General features: G+C 44.9%; 1 protein-coding gene across 1 annotated transcript in view; it reads right to left on the bottom strand.

Annotated features, from left to right (window-relative positions):
- Positions 1-21,976, bottom strand: part of DPEP1 (dipeptidase 1) — a 41,286-nt gene extending 19,310 nt beyond the window's left edge. The window contains exon 1 of the mRNA XM_040410619.1: positions 21,662-21,976. The gene's annotated coding sequence lies outside the window, so the exon portion shown is untranslated. The remainder of the gene's footprint in view (positions 1-21,661) is intronic.
- Positions 21,977-22,350: the final 374 nt, after the last annotated feature.

Raw genomic sequence — 22,350 nt, 5'->3', positions numbered from 1 at the left:
GTATCAGCAACTACGTTGTGCCCTCTATTAAGTCCTCTCTATCTCAGTTAGAAATCTGATCCAGGCTCCGCTTTCTCGGCTCTACGCGTTTCAGCATAATTCAATGCCTCATCAGGAGCGCTATATAATAATGTAAGCCCTATGGAGACAGACAAAGTCCCGCGCTCGCCACCTCTGCACGTGTGGCAGGGCATCGTCACTATTGCAGACATTTATAAATCAAGTGAATTGAATAAAAGGTTTTTTATTTTTTTTATTTTAAGCATCCATCTCTGTGAACTACAGTGAGGTCCATAAATATTGGGACATCGACACAATTCTAACATTTTTGGCTCTATACTCCACCACAATGGATTTTAAATAAAAAACAAACAAGATGTGCTTTACCTGCAGACTGTCAGCTTTAATTTGAGGGTATTTACATCCAAATCAGGTGAACGGTGCAGGAATTACAACAGTTTGCATATGTGCCTCCCACTTGTTAAGGGACCAGAAGTAATGGGACATTTGGCTTCTCAGCTGTTCCATGGCCAGGTGTGTGTTATTCCCTCATTATCCCAATTACAATGAGCAGATAAAAGGTCCAGAGGTCATTTCCAGTCTGCTATTTGCATTTGGAATCTGTTGTTGTCAACTCTCAAGATGAGATCCAAAGAGCTGTCACTATCAGTGAAGCAAGCCATCATTAGGCTGAAAAAACAGAACAAACTCATCAGAGAGATAGCAAAAACATTAGGTGTGGCCAAAACAACTGTTTGGAACATTCTTAAAAAGAAGGAACGCACCGGTGATCTCAGCAACACCAAAAGACCCGGAAGACCACGGAAAACAACTGTGGTGGATGACCGAAGAATTCTTTCCCTGGTGAAGAAAACACCCTTCACAACTGTTGGCCAGATCAAGAACACTCTCCAGGAGGTAGGTGTATGTGTGTCAAAGTCAACAATCAAGAGAAGACTTCACCAGAGTGAATACAGAGGGTTCACCACAAAATGGAAACCATTGGTGAGCCTCAAAAACAGGAAGGCCAGATTAGAGTTTGCCAAACAACATCTAAAAAAGCCTTCACAGTTCTGGAACAACATCCTATGGACAGATGAGACCAAGATCAACTTGTACCAGAGTGATGGGAGGAGAAGAGTATGAAGAAGGAAAGGAACTGCTCATGATCCTAAGCATACCACCTCATCAGTGAAGCATGGTGGTGGTAGTGTCATGGCGTGGGCATGTATGGCTGCCAATGGAACTGCTTCTCTTGTATTTATTGATGATGTGACTGCTGACAAAAGCAGCAGGATGAATTCTGAAGTGTTTCGGGCAATATTATCTGCTCATAGTCAGCCAAATCCTTCAGAACTCATTGGACGGCGCTTCACAGTGCAGATGGACAATGACCCAAAGCATACTGCAAAAGCAACCAAAGAGTTTTTTAAGGGAAAGAAGGGGAATGTTATGCAATGGCCAAGTCAATCACCGGACCTGAATCCGATTGAGCATGCATTTCACTTGCTGAAGACAAAACTGAAGGGAAAATGCCCCAAGAACGAGCAGGAACTGAAGACAGTTGCAGTGGAGGCCTGGCAGAGCATCACCAGGGATGAAACCCAGCGTCTGGTGATGTCTATGCGTTCCAGACTTCAGGCTGTAATTGACTGCAAAGGATTTGCAACCATGTATTAAAAAGTGAAAGTTTGATTTATGATTATTATTCTGTCCCATTACTTTTGGTTCCTTAACAAGTTGGAGGCACATATGCAAAATGTTGTAATTCCTGCACCGTTCACCTGATTTCGATGTAAATACCTCAAATTAAAGCTGACAGTCTGCAGGTAAAGCATATCTTGTTCGTTTCATTTCAAATCTATTGTGGTGTATAGAGCCAAAAATGGTAGAATTGTGTCGATGTCCCAATATTTATGGACCTGACTGTATATCAATTAAGGGTGCCTGGTTAATCTACGTGATCTGTGAATCTCCATTTTCTAATTATTTTGATGTATAGAGGATTTCTAGCAGGTGGTCAGGTTGGGATAGTGAGGCTAAATTAGTTTTTTCTGATGCTCAGTTGCCTACCTCTAAGGGCGTGCTGCAGTTTTGCTTTCCATCTGACACAACAGAAAACGGATCGGTCCCCCATTGACTTTGAATAGAGTTCATGACGGATCCGTCTTGGCTATGTTAAAGATAATACAACCGGATCCGTTCATAACGGATGCAGATGGTTGTATTATCAGTAACGTAAGCGTTTTTGGTGAACCCTGCCGGATCCAGCAAAAACGCTAGTGTGTAAGTAACCTAAGGCCTCTTTCACACGGGCGTTCCGGATGCGTTGCGTGTGCATTGCGGGAAAACCGAGCGAGTAGGCACGCAATTGCAGTCAGTTTTGACTGCGATTGCGTTCCAATGTACTGTTTTTTCCGCGCGAGTGCAATGCGTTTTACACGCGCGTGAAAAAAAAAAACTGAGTGTGGTACCCAAACCCGGACTTCTTCACTGAAGTTCAGGTTAGGTGTTCTATTCATTTTATTATTTTCCCTTATAACATGGTTATAAGGGAAAATAATAGCATTTTTAATACAGGATGCATAGTAGAATAGGGATGGAGGGGTTAAAAAAAAAAAAAATAATTAACTCACCTCATCCTCTTGTTCGCGCAGCCGGCATCGTCTTCTTTCTTCATCTTTCAGGACCTGCAAAAGGACCTTTGATGACATAATCTTCTATCTTTATTCAGCAGGACCTGCGCTGACGTCATCACGCTCACCACGTAGTGAGCGTGATTACGTCATCAAAGGTCCTTTTGCAGGTCCTGAAAGATGAAGAAAGAAGACGAGGCCGGCTGCGCGAACAAGAGGATGAGGTGAGTTAATTTTTTTTATTTTTTAACCCCTCAAGCAACATTTTAGTAAGCGTTCTGTATTCAGAATGCTATTATTTTCCTTTATAACCATGTTATAATGGAAAATAATAAAATCTACAGAACACCGAACCCAAACCCGAACTTCAGTGAAGAAGTCCAGGTTTCGGGTCTGTGTACCACATTCAGTTTTTTATAACACGCGATCAAAATGCATTGCGCTCGCGCGGAAATAACTGAACCACGCAACACAATCACAGTGAAAACTGACTGAAATTGCGTGCCTACTCGCGCGGGTTTCCCGCAATGCACACGCGACGCATCCGGAGCAAATCCGGGACACCCGTGTGAAAGAGGCCTTACTTTAAATTCCATGTAAACAGAAGACAGAGGAGCGTTGCTAAGGCTCAAAATGGGCCACTTCAGAGCTATTTTTCTCATAGAAATGTATGATTTCAGTATTAAAAATATATTACAAAGATGGTCAGTATCACTGCCCTTATACATTACACAAATAAAAATAGAATGGCAGTTACACTTTCAGTTTTGTCCCAATTCATTGTCAATGGGGACAAAACTGAACTGACCAGGACGGAGCGCTCCAAAATGCATGTTCTGTTCTCATACCGGAGAGCAAACCGTAACATGTTGTATTTTGCTTTCCGTCCTGGGATGCGGAGCAAGACGGGTCCGTCATGACCCCCAATGCAAGTCAGTGGTGACGGATCCGTTTTCTCTGCCACAATAGAAAACGGATCCGTCCCCCATTGACTTTCAATGGAGTTCTTGCCGAATCCGTCTTGGGTATGTTAAAAATAATACAACCGGAACCGTCTCGATCAGTTTGCCAGGACGGAAAGCAAACTACAACATGCTCTCCGGTATGAGAATGGAACATGCATTTTGGTGCGCTCCGTTCTGTTCAGTTACGTTTTGTCCCCATTGACAATGAATGGGGACAAAAAGGAAGCATTTTTTTCCAGTATTGAGACTCTATGACGAATCTCAATACCGAAAAATATTAACGTTAGTGTGAAAGTAACCTAACAAGTGAAGTTTCCCCCAGCCTGATCTGAGAGACACTAGGAATTGTTCTCACACATGCAGAGGTGTCTGGATTATAGTTGGATTAGGTATTTAATGTTGACCCAGAAATCCCGCGTTGTTGAAGAAATATACATTTCCGTGGGGCCATGCAGTCATAGCCAAACCAGTAGTTATTATTTTCTTTGTTTATATGTTCAATTTATATGTTTATTTGTTTGTGAGTATTTTTCACTCGTTTTTAATTAAGTAAATTGAATAAAGTTTTTTTTATTATTATTATAATATTTATTTATTTAAATCATCCATCTCTGTGAACTATATTGTAATGCACCAGCATATCTCTGTATGGATCAGTCAGGGTTAATAATCTTCCCCTGTAGGAAGTTAGACTCAGGTCCGCCCAGGCATGGGATTCAGCCGGTTCGCTCCGATTCTACAGATCCGGTTGTTAAAATTACAGCCAGATCGGAGAACCGGCTGAATCCCAATCCGGTTCGGCGGGAGATGAGCGCTTGCATTGTGGAAGCGCTCATCTCCCTACATTCATCTGTATCACCGTCCTCAGGATGGCGACGCAAATGAACACTGCAGCAGGGCAAGGGAGAGGCGTCTCCCTTCCCTGTTCCTCTGATGCCAGCAGCCTATCAGAGGCCGGTGCAGGCGGCGCGAGGCGCTGCCTGAGCCGTACAGCGCGGGACACAGGCCGGAAGAGGCCTGCATTGCTTCGCTGACAGGGTGCAGGTAAGTGCTTTTTTGTTTTTTTTTGCTTTTCTGTGGCGAAACTAGGGGCATTGTTTGCACATATGCAACACTATGGGGGTATCTACTGGCTGCATGGCTAGCACATGGGGGACACTATAGGGGTATATACTGGGGGCATTGCTGGCATATGGGGGACACTATGGGAGCATCTACTGGGGGCATGGCTGGCACAAAGGGACACTATGGGGGCATCTACTGGAGGCATTGCTGGCACATGGGGGACACTATAGGGGGCATTGCTAGCACATGGGGGACACTATGTGGGCATTGCTGGAACATGGGAACACTATGGGGGCATCTACTGGGGACATTGCTAGCACATGGGGACACTATGGAGGCATCTACTGGCACATCATTGGGGACACTATGGGGGGCATCTACTGGGGACATTGCTGGCACATGTGGACACTATGGGGGCATCTACTGGGGACATTGCTGGCACATGTGGACACTATGGGGGCATCTACTGGGGACATTGCTGGCACATTGGGGCATCTACTGGGGGCATTGCTAGCACATAGGAAACACTATGGGGGCATCTTATACTGGCACATTATGGGGACACTATGGTGTTGGAGGGGAGGAAGAACACTATGGGGGCATATTATATAGGCACACTATGGGGGCACTAAGAAGGGGCATTTATACTAGCACATTCTGGGGGACACTATGGGGGAATCTTATACTGGCAGATTATGGGGGCACTATGGGGAAGAGGAGAGGAGCACTATGTGAGCATTTACCAGGGGCATTTTATACTTGCACACATTATGGGGACATTAGCTCAACTGGGGCACTGAGGGAATTTTTTTTGTACTGGCACACAGAAGCATTTTTGAACTAGTGCACATTATTATTATTATTATTATTATTATTATTAATATTGAAGGTGGCAGGTGAGTTGTTAAGAAGGTAGGAGGATGATGGAAAAGTAGGAACCTAAGATGTCTTTTGTCAAACTGCATAGACAAGAGATGGGTGAAAAATCATCATGGTGGTCTGCTCTCAAAGGAGAAGATGAAGAAAGAGAAGGTCTGCATCAACGGAGAAGTCACTGGATGTAAGAGGTATGTGGTGCTGTATTCTGGATAGCACAGAATATAATATGTCTGCAAATATGTCTTTAGTGTTAGGTACAAATGTGTATAAAATGTATATGGTGTAGGTAAATCTACTGTAACTGTAGCCTAGGGGTCATTTATATACTGCATGGTGTATATTGTATATGTGATTATGTGAATGTAGTGATTATGTTTATGTATGCATACCTCCTAACCATCCCAGATCTGGCATAACTATGTACTGTGTGTGGGGCACAATGGAGACTAAGCAGGGTTGGGACATGTACAGATAGACATTGGTAGGAGTTAGAGGTGTGGGCCAGCGCTGGGAAAAAAAACTTCACGCAACACTGATAGTTTAGCTCCTTAGGATTTTTTAAAAGTTTTGTGGTATGTGTGTGTAGTGTATACATGGTGTATTTATGTGTATGTGTGTTGCATATATATGGTGTATGTGTAACACCCCAGAGTTGTGTTACGAAACTCTTTTACCCCGCTACAATCTGTTAAGGGCATCAACACTGTCATCTAATGTGATTTTACCTTGCAGCCTCACAAATGTGCATTCTAAGCCTTGTTACATATATATTGCTGTAATTTCTATGTTCACCAGCAGGTGGCAGCAATGTGTTCAGCAAGGACTTAGCCAGTTTAGTGTTTCTAGACTAAAATAGTATATTCCAGTTTAGCTCCCCCCTCTATGAGCAGAGTGGCTTCGCCCATTTCCTGCCTCATGGGGAGGGAAGGAAGTTAGAGTTAGTGTGCCAGCCACCCCGGCTAGGGGAAGGCTGTGAGTGTAGGAGCTCCCAGATATAGGGATCCAAAGCCAGGATCTTGTCTCGGCTGAGACAATTGATCATCATCCCCAGCCTGAGCATTGCAGCCTCAACTAGTAGAAGCAAGCAGCCACCTCCAGTTACAGAAAGAAGCATACCCTGAGACAATAACTGTGAGTACCATCCAGAGACCCAGGAGAAGACATTCCTCCTCAGCAAGTCAGTCCCCAAGAAAGCAGAAGATAGATAGCGCAGAAGATATATTCCTGCTACATTACAGAGCTATTAAGCAGATGTCCTTTTCCTGCAAAAGCTCCAGGCACATGATAGAGCAGAAGCATAAATTCCTGCCACACATTGCCAATACCTGCTGGGACTTCAGACTAATACTGTATCTTACTTGGATGAAAGCTGCAACTAGTAAAGACAAGTTTGAACTTTACCAAAGGTCTGGATCTCAATTACTGCTGCAAATTCCTCTATTATTCCTACTAGCACCACACTCATTTTATTGCAAGTGAGCCAGGATCCAGGAGTCCAGCCGTACCCAGGTAGGAGACACAGTTGACACCATCACCACTACCATACAGAGACATTACCCGACGGGGGCGGATCCAGCAAGCGATGGTGTAGGACGTGTCTGCCGGAGCTCCTCACCACTAACCCAGCTTCATTAGCTTTTATTTGAGTGGACATAGAATCCAAGATGGGGAAAACTCTGAGAGACAGAGAAGGTGCATCAGGGAACACCCTGAAGATGAAAAAGACGCAGGGTGACCTGATGAAATACCTTAGCAGGAGATCCTCCTCGCAACCTGAAGGAGGCAAGATGGCGCATGAGGCGCGAACCAACTCTGAGAGAGAAGTTGCTGACTCAGAGGACGACAGCTCGGATGCTGAAACATACACCGGAGGAGAAATGGACTCCCTTCCTCTCACCCGTAGCTTCTTACAGCAATCATTGGCCCAAGCCCTCTCTCCGGTCATGAAAGAACTTTCGGACATCAAGTCCGAGTTTCAGCAGCTCGGCCATCGGGTCGAACGTCTAGAGGACAGCCAGGATCTCCTCATTCAGCATGAGAAGGGAGTTCACGATCATCTAACGGCCATGTCTAAAATGATCAATACAGCCTTCTTCAACCTGGAAGACCAGGAAAACAGGGGCCGAAGGAAAAATGTTCGGCTGCGGGGTATACCCGAATCAGTGCAGGCTGAGGATCTGACGGACAAGGTCCGCCGCCTATTCGCAACCTTGGTAGGCGAGGACCAGGCTGCCGCCATTACTATCGAACGAGCCCATAGAGCTCTTAGGCCCAAACCTGCCGCGGGAGAACCACCTAGGGACGTTGTTTGTGCCCTGATGAACTTCCTGGACACAGCTGCCGTCTTGAGAGCGGCTAGAGAAAAAGGAGACACCACCCTTGATGGACACAAGGTACTTTTATTTCAAGATCTGGCGGCGAGTACATTGGCCAAGCGCAGGAACTTGCGCCCATTAACCACGCTGCTGAGGGACAAGAAGCTGCCTGTCCGATGGCTGTTCCCTTTTGGTTTGAGTACTTCGATCGGGGAGAAACAATACACTGTGAGAACCCCGGAGGCCTGTGTGGGATGCCTTAGGTTCTGAGGCCCTGGAAATTCCATCTTGGCTCCCCTGCAACCCGACCCCAGATCTCCCAAGTCTGCCACAGCCGGAGGAATGGCATCTGGCGCAGAAGAAAAAAATCGCAGAAGAAAAGGGCCCATTGAAACCCTTCCATCCGAAGAAAACGAATCGATCTTTGAAGTGAAGAGGGACTCTGAGATTCATCACCAGTGAGACCGTGTGATTCCATCTCCATCTGGCAGGACTCAGGTTCTATATATCCCTGGCTCTGTGCCTTATTATGGGGTTACTCTCCCTTCTACCTCTATTATTTCTATTGGCCACCTGGCATCCTTTTACTACTATTGCAATCCTTCCCCACATACCCCCTTCCTTTTTCCTTATTTTCTCCCTGCTTCCATGTGCCCCCCCCCTTCTTCCCATATCCCTCCTCCTATACCCCCCTCATCTCCTAAACTCTCCTCATCATTCTTATGTTGTTTACTGTTGTCGGATGCCCATCAGATTTGATCCATCCAGATATAATTGGAGCCTAAAGCGACAAATGCGTGATGTAATGGTGGAGCGATTGCCCTGCCTGAGGTCCCATACTTAGGCTCCTTAATGCTTCATATATGTCTGCTATATGTTTTCTTTTAGTTGGGCTTAGTGTGGGGGGCCTGGTTCTTAGGTACTTCCACACTAATTCCCCTCCCCTACTGAGGTCCTTAACCTCTTAGGTAGTTACTGCAGTTTAAATTTACTACAGTGCGCGATGTTTATTTTTCATTTTATGTATTATTTTTCTGTAGCCCTGTGTCACCCTCTGATTAGTCCTTCAGAGCAGATCTACATAATGTCATCATGTCTGACTTGAAGGTTTTGTCATTTAACGTAAACGGCATGAATACCCCGCAAAAGAGGAGTCAAATTTACCATCTGCTCCGTAAAGAAGGGGTTGATTTGGTTCTTTTACAAGAGACCTACTTCAAGCACCTACATGTGCCTAACGTAGTAAGCAAAACTTTCCCCGTGTGGCACCATGCCGCGTACTCCTCAGCTGCCAGAGGGGTTTCAATAGGCTTTGGGCAGAATTTCCCCTTCACCTTGGTGTCTAAACTAGTTGACCCTGATGGCCGTTACCTTTTCTTAAAAGGCAAGGTGGAAAACTCTATGTTCACTCTAGTTAACCTCTACGCCCCGAATAGTGGACAGTTCACCTGGTTACTTTGCACGCTTGGGATTCTGAAGACCTTTAGGGAAGGACATCTCGTCCTAGGAGGAGATCTCAATATCACTCTTGATTCTTCTAAAGATTCAACCTCTATAGGCCGTCCTCCCTCCAAAAAACAGATGAGAAGGCTTCTTCTCTCACTCGCAGACCTTGGGGTTTTGGATGTCTGGCGCATACTACACCCAGAGGATAAGGACTACACCTTCCACTCACGGACGCATAATACATATCAATGTTTAGATTACCTCTTCTTATCTAACCAATTTCTACCCTCGGTTCCGGAGGCTAGTATTGGGAACATAGTTGTTTCTGATCATGCGCCGGTGAGTGTTAAGGTGAGATTCCACGCTATTCCTCCGAGATCCTGGGTCTGGAGATTGAACGAGACGCTTCTGGAGGATGATTCGCACAAGCGGGTTGTGGAGCAATGTCTCAAAAATTACTTTAGGGAAAATGCCAGAGATCTAGCTAGCAGGTCGTCCTTATGGGAAGCACATAAGGTGGTAATTAGAGGGGAGTTCATTAGTTTGAAATAACTAGAAACAACTAGACTCCCTCCTTCAACAGATCTCCACACTTGAAACCTTGCACAAGCGGGCGAGATCAGATGAGGTCTTAGAATCGCTTAAACGATTGAGGCACGAGGTTCCCGACTTGCTAAATGTGTGAGCGGCTAGAGCACTAAAGACGTTACGTTTCAAACAATATTTACATGGTAACAGGGGCTCCAAGCTAGTCTCTAACCTTCTAAAGGGCCAAAGGAATAGATCCTTTATTCAAGCAATCAAATCGACCTCGGGCTCCCGACTTATTAATACCCCCGCGATAGCTCAAGAGTTTTGCTCCTTCTATTCATCTCTGTATAACCTCCTGGCACCCCTCAATGGTCAGCAGCTTGATGAACGTATTACAGAGTTCTTAGGTTCTATTGACATCCCGATGCTAACCACAAATGACGTTTGAGGGCTCCTTTTGCCTTTCACGGTGGAAGAAGTAGATCAAGTCCTCTCCTCTATTCCTTCGGGTAAGAGTCCAGGGCCTGATGGGTTCCCAATCTCCTATTACAAAAGGTTTAGAGAGATCATTAACCCCCACTTTGTGGATGTCTGCAATCTCCTCCTCAGGGGTGGATCTCTGACCCCGCAAGCCCAGGAGGCACACATAACAATTATTCATAAAGAAGGGAAGGATAGAGAAGCCTGTGGTAATTATAGGCCAATTTCGCTGCTGAATACCGACCTGAAATGGTGGGCCAAGTTGCTTAACAACAGAATCTTGAAGTTGCTCCCTGGGCTTGTGGGTGAAGAGCAAGTGGGTGAAGAGCAGGTAGAGAGGGCAGACAATATCAGTAGGGAGGTGCACGTGATTACACACGCCTTCAAAACTAAATCCCCTCTTGTGCTCCTAGGCACAGATGCTGAGAAGGCGTTCGATAGGGTTAGTTGGAACTACATGGAAAGAGCTTTGAGTGCTTTTGGCATTCCTGAAGATTTCATCAGAGCCATCTTTACTCTATACTCAGCACCGTCAGCGAGAGTGATGGTCAATGGGACCCTATCGAACGCCTTCCAAATCAAAAATGGCACTCGCCAGGGTTGCCCGCTGTCCCCTACCTTAATTGTCCTTGTCCTAGAGACGTTACTTCTAAAGTTTCGCCAGTCCCCTATGATCAAAGGAGTGAAATTGGGAAATTTTACCCATAGGATGGCGGCCTTCGCTGATGACCTCTTGCTTTTGATGTCAAATCCCGAGGAGGCTTTGCCGGAGGTTATGCAGATATTTGAATCCTTTGGACAACTATCAAATTTCAAGATAAATTTTGATAAGTCGGAAGCCTTGGGTATTTCCTTATCACCTGCCTTGCGTACTAGGGTTAAAGCCCTCATCCCATTTAAATCGCCTCCACAGGTAATTAAATATCTGGGTGTCATGATCCCAATAAATCCCAAACTATAATTTAAGCTCAACTTCCCTCCCCTACTCTCAAAAGTTACCTCCATCCTCTCAAAAAGCTCCTCGCCATTTCTTACCTGGCTAGGTAGAAAGAATGTCTTGACCACCTACATTCTTCCATTGCTTATGTATACTTTAAGAGCCCTTCCCATCTTAATCCCTTGTAATTTTATAAATAAATTACAATCTATCATGAGTAAGTATCTCTGGAATGGAGATCATCCTAGAATGTCCCTCTGTTTGCTTTCTCGCAGGTAAAAACAAGGAGGCATTTCTCTCCCGGATATTCCATCCTATATACAGGCCATTAACCTAGAAAGGTGGCTTACACTGACCAGACAGGAGCTCCATTGTATGCACATAGATTTAGAATTGGCCCTCCTGGGCAAAGATTCATTCCATAGGTTGTGGCTTTCTGGAAAAGAGGAGAGGGGACCAAAATTGATAGTGAACTTACCAGGGGTATGCTACATGTCTGCCACAAATCTAAGGAACTTAATTTGGGGCAGAATAAGATCTCTCCTTTGGCTCCTATTTCAGTTTTACCCATTCTCATGTGCCCCCAAATTAAGTACCTATCCGATGTATGGCTCTCAATGTCTAACCACAGACTGGGAGACTTGTTGGGACTTGAAACCCCTGCTGATTTTTTCAATACCCTCTCAGGCGATATGGTTCCTGGGAAAAATTTTATCCAGAGGAATGATTTTGAGATCATCTGCAGGCAATTCAGGTCCTTCAAGTACGTCCCACTATCGGCTCCGACGTGGCTGGAGAACTTTGTTTTACTCCCACGTCTGCCCCACAAATGCACCACCCTTATATATAGACAAATTCTCAATGCCAGGGACTCAAGCTTGCCACCATGGGTCGCTGATTGGGAGAAGGAACTACACCTCACATTAACTGAAACCGACAGGAAATGGATCCAAAAGTGGTCACATGGTTTTTCTAAATGTATAAAAATACAAGAAAACTCCGTAAAGGTAGCGTTCAGGTGGTATAGGACCCCTGAATTTCTTTACAAAATTCAGTTATTTCCCACAGATTTGTGTTGGAGATGCAACAATGCTACTGGCTCCATCTCCCATATCTGGTGGTCCTGTCCAGCCATTCGTCACTTTTGGACAGATGTAGAATGCGCCATCAACGAGATCTGTAACACGGCCCTGAAGCTCTCAGCCCAGCTAATATTACTTTGGCTGCCCACCCCAGCTTTTCGTCCGGGGAAAAATAACTTAACCACACACTTGCTTATGGCCGCTAAACTCCTGATTCCTGTAAAATGGAGGTCGGTAGACCCACCGACTTTAGACATGTGGCGGGATAGGGTCCACCAGATGTGGCAAATGGAAGAACTGATCGGGTGGACATATCATAGTAGAAGCAGTTTTCTGCAGCTCTGGCAACATTATGTTAAGTTACCTTAATCCAATGCAACCAGGAGATATTTAGATCTACAAGATGTGTGATGCTCTTTCAGGAAACCTTTGCAACTGCCCTCACCCCCCCCCCCCCCCCCCCCCCCAACCAACTAGCTACACCTTTCATAGGGGTATATATTGATTAGAACCTGCTTGTTTAACAGATCTGGTAGACGTAATCAGACATACCTTTACTGCTAATACTAAGCGGAATGATGAATGTAACATGGGGTGACATAATGTTCGGGCTGATAGTTCTGTTAACTTCTTTCGTATACAATATTTTGTTCCTTATCTATGATTGTAAGATCATTTATCTATGGGACTCATTAGTCCTGGATGAGTGATTAACTCGTAGCTACATGTATTGTCAGGCTATGCCTTTGAGGCTTTATGTCTTGCTTTCATTATGATGTGATTCACTCAACATTGTACTTCTTTATTGAATTATGATCTTTGTTTGAAATCTCTTTTTATTAGACAAATAGAGACATTACCCCACTCTGGCATTCCTAACCTGGTACGTGAGTTACAACACCTTAAAGGGCCCTGCAACAGTACCCTGCGCACGTTGCAATTGGCGTCACAAACAAACTATAGACTTTTATACCCATATCCTGACTCCACAATCTGAGGATTGTGCCAAAACCCTAAAAAGTGACTTTATTGCTTTGCTGCTGTGCCAGAAAGCGCTATTCAGTGCGCACCAGCACTCAAAGGGTTAATTCGCCATATTCGCAAAATGGCGCCGCTTCTTCATGTCCTCCATAAGCGGGAAAACTCAAGAACGCCCTCTCAAGAGCGCAAAGATGCCGAATACGCCCCCCTAGAAGCAAGAACTCTAAAGCCTGCCCACAAATAACTTTTCAATGTGAGCCAAGGGAGTGCAGACTCCTTTCTCTGGGCTCCACCCTCATGCTCTGTACAGAGTGAGAAGGGAGACGCAAGCAATATGGTGCTCCCTCCACCAAAGTGGGATCAGATGGCGATACAGGGAGAACTTGTCTACGAGCCCACTGTACCTGAGATCAGGGTCTCCCAGCTCGTGAAGAGAGCTGGCCCCTGTGCATTCTGAGTGTCCCCAGAGCCTGCGCATGCCGCAACCAGTGAAGAGACAGCCGCCCCCCTCTATGAGCAGAGTAGCTTCGCCCATTTCCTGCCTCATGGGGAGGGATGGAAGTTAGAGTTAGCGTGCCAGCCACCCTGGCTAGGGGAATGATGTGCGTGTAGGAGCTCCCAGATATAGGGATCCAAAGCCAGGATCTTGTCTCGGCTGAGACAATTGATCATCATCCCCAGCCAGAGCGAAACCCCACTCTACGGCCTCATGCACACGAACGTTGTTTTGGTCCGCATCCGAGCCGCAGTTTTTGCGGCTTGGATGCGGACCCATTCATTTCAATGCGGCCGCAAAAGACGCGAAAAAAGTCAGTCAGTAAGGTATTTGCTCTTTAAGGCCTCATGCACACGACCGTATGTTTGGTCTGAATCCAATCCGTATTTTTTACAGATCGGATTTGGACCTGTTAATTTCAATGGAGCCGTGAAAGATGCGTGTTGTCCACATCCACACGTCAGTTCCGCGGCCCCGTAAAGAAAAAATATAGAAATGTCCTATTCTTTTCCCTTTTGTGGAAAAGGATAGGACATTTCTATTAAAGTAAAAAAGAAAATGGCAGCATGCACACGGCCAGGATCCGTGTTTTGTGGATTGCAAAACACATACGGTTGTGTGCATGAGGCCTGAGGCTGATAGAGACTTTACTGCAGTGAGAGGGACATTGCTAAGACACCCTTCACACTCGGACACGGTCTGGTCCACCTTATCTTAATCCTGTGCCCCTCAGGTGGGAATTACAGCCACCATTGCAAGAATAATATTTTGCTTCCTTACATTCTGAAGGAGACTTTGGAGAGATAGAGGGAAGGAGTACTACAATCCCCATCCTGTCCTATATCTATACATTGCTGGCTAGGAAGATTTGTACTGACTGAGAACTGTTTAGAACTGTATTTTGATACCATTGGGTGTACTACAACTCCCATTCTGCACTTTAGTAAAGAGACGTTTATCTTCTACAACTGGCCTGGTTACTGACTCCAACACCATTCGCTGTCCATAGCACCTACATCCCCTGCATTGCACCCATACAACACTCATGACACCAAGGTCACCCTAAGGGTCCATTTGCACGTCCGTATGCGTTTTGCGGATCCGCACATCGCCGGCACTCTCATAGAAAATGCCTTTTTTTGTCCGCAATTGCTGACAAGAATAGGACATGTTCTATTTTTTTGCGTAACGGAAGTGCGGATCTACAAATGCGGATGCGGACAGCACATTCCGGCAACATTGAAAATGAATGGGTCCACACCTGTTCTGCAAAATTGCGTAACGGATGAGGATCCATTTTTGCGGACACTGATCTCATAGGACCCCATAGCAAAGCTTAGTATGAGCCCCCTGCCTAACCCAGTTCCCCAGTACAATAATCACTCCCAGGCAATGTGGAATGCAAAGAGCAATGCCCCAAAATAGATTTTACAATTTTTCTAAATAAAAAAGTTACATTGTAATGAAAAAAATATGTAATGTAAAAAGTTGCCTTTATAAATATGGCGATCCTTCTGAACATCATATTTCTCAATGTATTTACACCAGACAACTGGCATAACTGCACTGATAGGTCTCCTGCCTCCCTTCTAGATGATAAAACTGTCTGCCTGCAGCCGCCACTAGAGGGAGCTCAGCGCATAGGAATTTATACACTTACTATTGAAATCAATCACAGCTGTAGAATCTCTAGGCACTGATCTCCCCCTAGTGGTGGCTGACAGAAAATGCAGCGACTCTACAAACCTCGGAACTCATAACTATCACATGTTGTGCCTCTATGGTAGGTATTCCACTGCCATGGGGCTACGTTTGAATAAAGGAAGTAGAGCAGCCATTCAAAGGGGTATTTCCATCTAGTAAAGGGTCAGCAGCATAGCGGGGTTGTCAGACTCTGCTTCCCAGAATGGGACACAGCATTAAATAAGTGCTGCATCCGCTTCATCCTCAGGGTCGGTGGGTGTACCTGAGTTTGGAGCTAGTGACATATGTGATGTGCCCGGATGCTACCGGGGCAAGGGTGCTGGGTGGCAATACACTCAGATACAGGGCTCCGGTTAAAGAAATCGTTTATACCACCAGTTTAGAAGATGGAATACCCCTTTAGGACAGGTGGGACAGTTTAAATTTTTGAAAACGCCACAAGACGACGGTATCAGATGCTGTAGATATAACATAGGAATTAGGACTCATGCACACAACCATATGCATTTTGCGGACTGCAAAACACGGATCCGCAAAAAATAAAAAAAACGGATGACATCCGTGTGACATCCTTTTTTTTGCAGATCCATTGTAACAATGCCTGCCTTGTGCGCAAGAATAGGACATGTTCTATTTTTTGGCGGAATGGACTTGTGGACAGACAGATACAGAATGCACACGGAGTCATTTCCGTTTTTTGAAAAAGGGCTAGCCGCAAAAAAAGACGGAACGGACATGGACAAAAAAATAAGTTTGTGTGCACGAGCCCTAATACTATGCTCCGAGAGCTTATGTGTCAACATATGCTAACTGCATGGTATTGTACTGTTGTAACCTTCCTGCCGTGAAAAGGTTAAAGTTCAAACCTTCTCACCTTATTATTGTCTCCGTGGACCATCAGAACCTGAATGGCAGGCCTTACTGTAAATGTAATCCCGTTTATGGGGGTAATTAAGCCGTATAAGTACAAGGGTTGCGTTAATGGAAACAGACAGTATGTGACAGTAGATAAGGACCAGCTGACCCGACCCGGCTCCTCCGATACATGACTTCATACCTCAGATCGGGGAGCCCGTTCACAGTGGTGAACAACTCGGCAGATATTTTAGAAATTAAGAAAAGCCCAGTTTTATTGTGGCCTTTGGGAGTGGCATAATCTGATGATGACGACAGAAAAGTATTTGCATGAAGAATGACATATGGCAATAAGAGCCAACATCTCAAGCGAATAGTTAGCTTAGCAAAAAAAAAAGGCTGCTTCATTACAAAAACTTGACTCCACTGAAACGAATGGGGCTGACCTGCAATACCACACCGAACCTGAGAACAGGTGAGGCACTGAAAAAAAACAGCCATGGTCATCTATATAGACAACCGCTTTAAGGGTTCAAATTCGGGCAGTTTTGAAGGACTTTTGACCATGCTGAGCCATAGACATTAGATAATCAGCAGGTGTGGCCAACATTTTCGGACAACTCCCATCTTTAGTGCTAATTTAAAAGGGGTAGAAAAAACATGGCTGCTTTGATCCAAAAACAGCACCACCCCATCCACAGGTCGAGTGTAGTATTGCCGGTCAGCCCCATTGACTCCAAATGAACTGATTTGCAATACCAGACGCAACCCATGGACAGGGGTGGTGCTGTTTTTGGAAGAAGTCAGCCATGTTTTTCTAACCCTGGACAACTCCTTTAAAGCCTGTACGCAGAATGGATTGATCCTTCCCTCCCCTCAGTAATTCCTCTTGGCAGAGGCATAACTTGGAGCTTGGCCATCGGGGACTATGTGGTATAGATGGCACCGGTCCCCATTAGACACGATGGCTCACGTGTGACTGCAGTCTATGCACCCCTCACCTCCAATCGGTAGCAAAGAAAAATCATCTGTCAGGTGCTACGACTCCCAATTTACTCGGAGCACCCCAGAGTCATTTAATTAAAAGGATTCAAATTATTTAAAAAAATAAAAGCAAGAAAAGCTCAGAATGCTTTGAAAAAGTAAAAAAGTTATACTAACCTCACCGATCCGGTTTTGATGCTTCTCGGATGCCGCCCTGGTCCCTTTCGACACAGACCTGATGCTGCAACCAATCCCTGTCTGTATTTCCCTTTTGGGAGGGACCAGTAGGTAGAAACTGGTGGAGGATGCAGGAAGCGCCGAAACGGGAGCAGCAGAGAATTAGAGTTAAAAAAAAAAAAAAAAAAAAAAAAAATGTATTTAAATTACTGGGCAGAAACCCCTTTAAACCCAGAAATGTGCCTTAGGGCTCATGCACACAACCGTATGTACATGACAATTCTTGAGAAAACAGTATGAGTGGCACTGCTATCTTTCCCCTTTCAACTCCAGTTAAATGTCACTATTAATTCACGTGGTGTACAGGTGTGCTACCCGATGGTACTCTGCCTTTCAGTGATATGATACCAACAAATAAAAAGAAAATATTCAGGCGGCACTCGCCAAACAGGCTTTTTTAATCCTCAGGTGGATCGCTGGGTACATCAAAAGCTGAATACATGAGCAGTTGTAGCTGAATACATCAGAAAGCTGGGTACATGTATATACAGTACAGACCAAAAGTTTGGACACACCTTCTCATTCAAAGAGTTTTCTTTATTTTCATGACTATGAAAATTGTATTCACACTGAAGGCATCAAAACTATGAATTAACAAATGTGGAATTGTATACATAACAAACAAGTGTGAAACAACTGAAAATATGTCATATTCTAGGTTCTTCAAAGTAGCCCCCATTTGCTTTGATTACTGCTTTGCACACTCTTAGCATTCTCTTGATGAGCTTCAAGAGGCAGTCCCCTGAAATGGTTTTCACTTCACAGGTGTGCCCTGTCAGGTTTAATAAGTGGGATTTCTTGCCTTATAAATGGGGTTGGGACCATCAGTTGTGTTGAGGAGAAGTCAGGTGGATACACAGCTGATAGTCCTACTGAATAGACTGTTAGAATTTGTATTATGGCAAGAAAAAAGAAGCTAAGTAAAGAAAAACGAGTGGCCATCATTACTTTAAGAAATGAAGGTCAGTCAGTCAGCCGAAAAATTGGGAAAACTTTGAAAGTAAGGGCTATTTGACCATGAAGGAGAGTGATGGGGTGCTGCGCCAGATGACCTGGCCTCCACAGTCACCGGACCTGAACCCAATCGAGATGGTTTCGGGTGAGCTGGACCACAGAGTGAAGGCAAAAGGGCCAACAAGTGCTAAGCATCTCTGGGAACTCCTTCAAGACTGTTGGAAGACCATTTCAGGGGACTACTACTTGAAGCTCATCAAGAGAATGCCAAGAGTGTGCAAAGCAGTAATCAAAGCAAAAGGTGGCTACTTTGAAGAACCTAGAATATGACATATTTTCAGTTGTTTCACACTTGTTTGTTATGTATATAATTCCACATGTGTTAATTCATAGTTTTGATGCCTTCATAGTCATGAAAATAAAGAAAACTCTTTGAATGAGAAGGTGTGTCCAAACTTTTGGTCTGTACTGTAGCTGAGTACACATATAGCTGGGTACACATATAGCTGGTTACATGTATATAGCTGAGTACACATATAGCTGGGTACACATATAGCTGGTTACATGTATATAGCTGAGTACACATATAGCTGGGTACACATATAGCTGGGTACACATATAGCTGGGTACACATATAGCTGGGTACATGTATATAGCTGGGTACATGTATATAGCTGGGTACACATATAGCTGGGTACACATATAGCTGGGTACACATATAGCTGGGTACATGTATATAGCTGAGTACACATATAGCTGGGTACATGTAAGTGTGGCATGGGACGGACTTACATAAAAGCATGCAGTGGTTGAGATTCGGCGACGGCCATTTCGCGCATCAGCGCTTCATCTGGCCCTTGGTATAACTGCGCGTCCGCGGCAGTTATTTAAGCATCAGCTCCGGCGTCTCACCATTAGGACGTCATCCGTTGCGTCACAGACTCGGCGCACTCGTCTGACGTTGCCCTGGAGCCGGTGTTACATGGCGTATTAAAACACAATCGTAAAAACAACAAATCTCTTGCTAAGATATTAGATGGTTAAAGAAACACTTGCCAATCTATTTTGTCATTTAGACCTAGCGGGCCCATTGAGCCCGTGCGCAGTATCCATCTATTATCTCTCCTTAATAATTATCTCTCCTTAAAAATAGGTGCCAGCCTCCTCCTCAATCCAGCCTTGGAATGGTTGGCAGACACATCATTAAGAGCACCCGTACAGACACAAAAACAGGAGAGTTTCAGGGGAGGAGTCGTTTCCACTTTTTGTACCCCCTTGCCCGCCGGTTGTAGCATAGAAATTTTCCAACGTAAAGTGCTGGAAGGGGTTAAAGCCTTAATTTACCCCCTAGCACCCAAAAACTTAGATAAGGGAGAAGAAAAAGCACTGAAGTGGCTACAATCTCAAAACAATCTGGTAGTTAAACCGGCGGACAAGGGGGGAAACGTAGTAGTAATGACTAAGGAATACTGCGTACTCGAAGCGCGTAGACAGCTGGAAAATGTTGAGGTGTATGAGAACCTGACGACCGACCCCACATATAAAATTCAGGGACAACTAAGAGGTCTCTTGTTTAAATACACCCAATATGAAGTTCTGTCACATAAAACAGCGGAGGCTACCCAAAAAAGTCTAGTTGGTACTTTGTGCCAAAGGTCCACAAGTCGCTGACCCACCCCCTGGGAGACCCTTGTCTCGGGAGTTGGGTCAGTGACTGAGCCTTTGTCCCGGTACATCGACTGGCTACTGAGACCGATGGTACGGGCAGCACCATCACATTTCGGGGACACTGATGACCTGGATAACATCCGGTGGCGTGATGGGTTTCATCTAGTGTCCCTGGATGTAGAGCGTTTGTACCCACGTATTCCCCAAGACGAAGGCATTAGGGCTATTATGGAGATTCTAAGCTATACCGATAAGAGTGCGGTTTTTTGTAACTTCATTCGTGAAGCCTTAAACTTCATCTTAAAAAACAATGCTTTTCAGTTTGGGGATCAGTGGTACAAACAAAAGTTTGGCACTGCGATGGGCACGCCCATTGCATGTACCTTTGCCAACCTGTATTTAGCTAGACTAGAAGATAAATTCATATGTTCAGCTGTAAATAGATTTCTCCCATACATGTACACATATCTTAGATTTATAGAGGACGTGGTCATCATTTGGTCAGGCTCAGAGAAGGATATTGTCGACTTTGTTGATCACTTAAACAAAGAAAACAGCACGAATATGAAATTCACTCACAAATTCGGAGGCCAAAAGTTGGAATTCTTGGACGTGCTCATTACAGTTAGGGATGGCGAGTTGGTGACAGAGGGACATCGCAAACCCACTGCCACCAATTCACTCCTACAGTATTCTAGCTTCCACCCTTTCAGCGTCAAGAAGGCGGTCCCCTGTGGCCAATTTCTAAGATTGAGGCGCATAAATAGAACAGAGGAGGACTATGCAAGGCAGGCCTCAGATTTAAAAAAAATAATACAAAAACGTTTTCTAGCCAGAGGATATCCAATCAGTTTGCTGACTCATAGGATTGCACAGAAACAAAAACAGGAAGATACACAACCAATTGTCTTCTCCTTCAGATTTAGTCCCATGGCAGAACAGATTAAAAAAGTAATACGCAGTAACTGGGACATTTTGGAAGGAGATGACAATTTAACTAATGTGAAGGGCATTCGCCCCATTATTGCATTTAGGAGGTGCCACATGCTCAAAGACAAGATAGTGCGCAGTCGCTTTAGGGAGGAGACAAAAACCTGGTTAGATGGGTGGAAACTCAAGGGTAACCGCCGGTGTGGAGACTGCATGTGTTGCAAATTTAACCCTCAATGGGAAACCCTAATCTTTGGAGGTGTCCAATATAGGGTAAAAACACTTATTACTTGTAAAACCAAGTTTGTCGTTTACTTATTAATTTGCACATGCGGCAGATTCTACATCGCCAAAACCATCAGGGAAGGGCTGCCCGCGTGTAATAGAACAGGTCATTTCCATGCATAATGGAGATGTCAATGTATTAAAATTCGCGGGCACAGAAACGGTGTAGATCACGACACCATATCCAACACGATACCTGAAGGGACCCTCAGAGAGAAGGAGAACACTCACCCTTTCCTAGACCTTCATGGACTTAGCTCGGGCACCCTGTGACCATCGGATCCGGGAAAGACAGAAGCTCGAGTCCTTGGCCTTCTCTTTTGGTCTCTCAAACGTCTTGATCTTTCTTCATGCTTGATCTACTTAATACCTGGCCGTCCTAGGTAATCACTACCAGGTGTGTTGACCAATCATGGAAATCCCAGAAGACAATGACAGACTGAAGCCAAAGTAATTGATGCTAAGCCAATCACTTCTCAGCTCCAGCTTCCTCCAGGTCCATTGTATTGGATGATTGTGACCTCGTCATCCTCTCTACCTGCCGATTACCCAACCGCACAGTAAACATATTCAGGAGGAGAGTGAGAGTGAGTTGTGCAATGTCTTCATTGTATTCTAAATTTTGAGGACATTGGGAGGAGACGGTTAACCCTTCACAGTCAAACGCCGTGACCCCGTCTGACATGTAATAACAATTCTGGATCATCTATTCTTGTGACTCTACAGTATGTTGTACCATTCTTTTATTATGCCTGCTAGATGTTATGAATGAAAGGTCCAGCTGGGTGTTACCAGTGGAGGGGGGGGGGGGTATCCCTGCACAGTCTGACACACGGTGCTCGAACACAGCATAGCCGAGCCATGTGGTCCTGTCCTTAGGCTTATCTACTGCCTCCTTGTTTGCTAGAAATTAGTCTTAC

Source organism: Bufo bufo, chromosome 10 (genome assembly GCF_905171765.1).
Source record: "Bufo bufo chromosome 10, aBufBuf1.1, whole genome shotgun sequence".
Lineage (NCBI taxonomy): Eukaryota > Metazoa > Chordata > Amphibia > Anura > Bufonidae > Bufo > Bufo bufo.
Note: the sequence above shows the minus strand (reverse complement) of the source record. Positions and strands in the feature narration are given on the sequence as shown.